At 63.3% G+C, this 4,029-nt stretch overlaps 1 protein-coding gene across 1 annotated transcript in view; it reads right to left on the bottom strand.

Annotated features, from left to right (window-relative positions):
- The window catches only part of CERK (ceramide kinase), a 43,002-nt gene extending 39,366 nt beyond the window's left edge, over positions 1–3,636 (bottom strand). Inside the window, exon 1 of the mRNA XM_073882612.1 lies at positions 3,498–3,636. The gene's annotated coding sequence lies outside the window, so the exon portion shown is untranslated. The remainder of the gene's footprint in view (positions 1–3,497) is intronic.
- Between the last annotated feature and the right edge of the window lie 393 nt (positions 3,637–4,029).

Here is a 4,029-nt window from a genome sequence, read left to right as displayed (position 1 = left end):
CGCGGGGCGGGCGGGGCGGGCGGCGCTGCGTCACCCCGTACGCAGGGCGGCCGCGGGGGACGCGGAGGGGGCCGGCGCGGGGGTGGGGTTGAGGAGGGGGCCGGAGCGCGAGCGGGGCGGGGGAGGGGGGCCGCGAGCGGCGGGGTTGGGGGCGACCGAGGAGGGGCCGGCTGGGGGGAGACAAGGGGGCGGGCGTGGGACCCAGGAGGGGGCCACAGGGGTGCGAGGAGGGGGCAGGAGTCGGGCCGCGCGGACCCGGGGCGCTGTCCCGGGATCGTCCTGAGGGCGCAGGCCCAGGAGGGGGTGGCCTCCCCTCGCCCCTGGTCTTAGGGACCGGGTCACAGTTGCCGGGCCTGGAGCTCAGTAAGGCCTCCTTGGTGGGTCGTAATGACAGGTGGCGTCGGGGTGGCAGGTGGCCCAGAAATGCTGCCTGGGCGGTCTGCGGGGGTGGCGGGCAGGCCCGGCCCTCCAGGTGGGCGACGGGCACCTATGCCAATCCAGATGCGGCGCTGATGGGCGGCTAGATGTCCTCTCCAGAGCTGGGCTGGCCCTGCCTTCGTCTCAGAAGTAAGCTCGAAGGCCTGGACAGGCACCCATAGCCGATGCGAGCCCCATTGCCCACCCCCCCAAACTACCATAGGGTCCTCTGCTTACAGGCCCCGGGGGGGGGGGCAGGTGCCGCCCTCCCCACATTGCTGAGGGGAGCAGTTTTAGGCACTGGGGACTCAGCAAGGAAGGGATGGGACAAGCATTGGAAGCGGGCAGTCTGGGTTAAGGGGCCCCCTGTGCCCTGCCCACCCAGGCTGAAGAGAGATTTGCCCCTGAAGAGGCATGTCGTGCTCACAGGGCTATCAGCGTCCAGCCGTCCTTTACTGCCTACTGGACTATGTGTCCTGCCTGGGTTGGGGACTTCAGAGAGCAGCTAGGGGTCCCAGAGCCCCTGCAACCCCTACCCCAGGCACTCATGGCCAGCCTGAGGGGAGGGGGGTGCCTGCGTGCTGGTGGCGGGGAAGGCTTGCTGGAGGAGGTCTTCCTCCTAGGGGCCTGGGATCAAGCAAGGGGGGGGGCACAGGCAGCTGAACCCTCCCCTCCTGAGTCGGCCCAAGGAGAGGGAGGTGCTGTTCTGACTCCTGTGCCCCAGATTCTTTTCCTCATCAGAGGCCCAGTTCAGCCATATGGGGGGGCCTTCCCTGACCTCCCAGCTAAATGGACCATGGCAGCCCACCCCAGCAGGGCTCCAGCCCTGCACTCAGAGCACGTCTGCCCCTCCCCACCCAGCTCCAGGAGGACATGGACATGTCTATCCTGTAGCTCTCACGCTGAAAATAGTCCCAGTGCATAGGAAGCACTCCAGTACTTGGCCCATGACTGCATCTGTCCCCGATTTATCAATGAAGAAGCTGCAGCTCAGGGAAGCTGAGTAACTTGTCTAAAGGCAGAGGGCTCAGAAGTGACAGAGGTCCAACTGCAGGGGCCCAAGTGAGCCATCTGCCTCCCCGTCAGCTCTCCCTGCCCAGCCCTGCTTCTCCGTGACTCCTCCCGCAGGAACCTCCCCTGCAGATGGCAGAAGGGCGGGCCCCATGCCTGTGCTTGGCACTGGGTAGCCACAAATACAGGCCTTACCCTACCAGCTCCCTGCGATGCCCTCCTCACCAGGAGCCCAGCCCCTGTTCAGGCGTGGTGCAGGGAGAGAGAGGAGAGGGCAGAAGGCTGGGTGTGAGTCCGAACCCCGCCCTCGGGCAAGCCATCCCTGATCTCCAGCCCAGGGGGGGGTGGACAAAGGAAGGCCTGCCCTGCCTCCCTCCCACGGCTGGGCTGGTGTTCTGAGGCTCGGGAAGTGTGGGTACAAAACTTCCTTGGAAGTCTTGCGTCAGCGCCTGCGGGGGCCTGGTTTCAGCACTGCAGCATATGGAGAAGGAGCATGGCAGGGAAGTGCGGGGGGGGGGGGGGCAGGGCCTCAGAAATGCCAGCCTCCCTGCCGGGGCGCCTCCTGTGGTTTCCCTGGGCTTGGCTCCTTCTGCCCCTCCCAGGTTATTCATCTAGAGATCCTTTAATGCCGCACAGCAGCTCATAAAGGCTATAGCCGGAGTGGGAACCCAGAAAGGACTCACACCCCACCTCTGTGGGGGAGACCGTAGCGTCAATGCCAAAGCACTGATGAGGCCGCAAGGAGGGAGCTCAGGTGTGGTGGCTGCACTTGGAGGCAGAGCCTTCAAAGAAGCGGTTAAGGTAGAATGAGGGTGGATGGGCGGGCCGTAACCCGATCGGACCGGTGTGTTTACGACAGGAGATTTGGACACACAGAGAGACCAGGAGAGGGTCAAGCATATGAAGAGGCAGTAAGAGGGGAGCGGTCTCTAAGCCAAGGTGGGAGACCCCAGCAGAAACCAGCAGGCCAGCACTTTGACCTTGCCTCCAAACTAGAACTGTGAGAAAATAAGCCTCTCTTGTTCAAGCCACGTGGACTGTGGCGGCTTGCAGCCTCAGTGGAGTAATGCAGTGGCCTTCCACACTGGGGGGGCCTGTGGCTCCAGGCCTGGCCGAGGAGGGGCCTGGCCAATGCAGGGCCCCTCACATATGCTCAGGGGAAGAAGGAAATGAAGTACAGGCCACGCTGTCAGGCCGTGTGCTTCCTGCAGCTGGCTGGATGGGGAGAGGGTTGGGGCGGGGGGTGTCAAACCCTATCCGAGCACACTGCCAGGACCCTGCTGTGTGCCAAGCGTTGGTGGGGGCTTCAGGGGCTAGCTGTGAAGGCAACAACAAGCAGAACAGCCAACATGAGCCTCCAAAAGGCCAGGGCGACCCAGCCCTCTGTACTCAGGCTGAGCTCGCAGCTCCCGTGATGGCTGCCCGGCCGCCTCACTCACCTCTGTCCTGGCAGCCATGCCTTTCTAATGCTGGGCCTTGGCCAAATGCCCTTCCCGTAAGTTCTGCCTGGGAAACCTCCACTCAGCTTCTCCTGCACCCCACCTCCCTCTTTTAGTGCCACGGAGCTCACCCAGGCAGCTCACCCCATGAGGCTTGCATCAGGCTGCCCCGTGTATGGCCTCAGTCCCACCTGGGGTGCTGCAGTGTTGGTGCCCCAGCCTGTGCCTGGCCCGGCGTGTGCACAGCTAACCCCAGCCCTCCGCAGGGGCTAGACATGCCCCGGATGCCAGCTAAGCCAGAGCGCACGAACTCAGCCAGCAGCCCGGAGCTCGAATCGGTCAGACTCTGCCCTGCCACCTGCCCCTGCCCCATGGCCAGTCTGCAGGCTTGGGCTGCAGCCCAAATCTGGCCAGCTTGTCTAGGCCAGACATCCTGCCCAGCAGGGGCCCACACGCACTCCCCTGTGCCGAGATCCTATCTAGGCCCACAGCATTGCCACCCAACGCCCATGAGGATTCCGCCCACCGGGTCGTCCGTGCCTGAGACCTGCTGACCCCTCCTGGCCACCAGCAAGGACCTGGCACCGGCCGCACCTCCTAGCACTATCTCCTCTGTGGCCTCCGACCTACTTTGCTTGTGTCCCAGGAGCGCTCCCGGACTTGTTTACTGGGATGGCCATCTGCTTATCTCTCCAGGCTTCCTTCCCATGAAGTCAGCCATACGACCTGATGCTGGCACAATGCTGGGTGGGGTGGGGAGACACCTGCCCCCATGCACACTGGCTGCCAGGAATGCCGCCCTCTGCCCTCCACCGTGGAGGAGGAGCCTTCCCACCACAGCCTGTCAAGGCTGATTGCCCTGAAGATGTGTCCTGGACCCAAAGAGGCCCAAACATTTGGAAAATAAGCTGATAATTTACAAAACATTCATCCTTGCGTTGCATGCGTGATCCAGACAGTGGCTGCTGGGAATGGGAGTTATTTACCCCATTTTACGGATGGAAAGACTGAGACCCACCAAACTAACCCGACCTGTTCAAAGTAGAGGGTGTGGGAGAGTCTGAAATGTGAGAACAGAAGACCCACAGAAGCTGCAGCCCACACCCTCAGCAGGCAGTGCGTCCTGGGCACTCTGGTGGGGCCAGTCTGTTCCGTCCTCCAG

The sequence above is a fragment of the Callorhinus ursinus genome, unplaced genomic scaffold, assembly GCF_003265705.2.
Source record: "Callorhinus ursinus isolate GAN/ISIS: 27379988/994484 unplaced genomic scaffold, GSC_fseal_2.0 scaffold48, whole genome shotgun sequence".
Classification (NCBI taxonomy): domain Eukaryota; kingdom Metazoa; phylum Chordata; class Mammalia; order Carnivora; family Otariidae; genus Callorhinus; species Callorhinus ursinus.
This window is presented reverse-complemented; position numbering and strand designations above follow the sequence as displayed.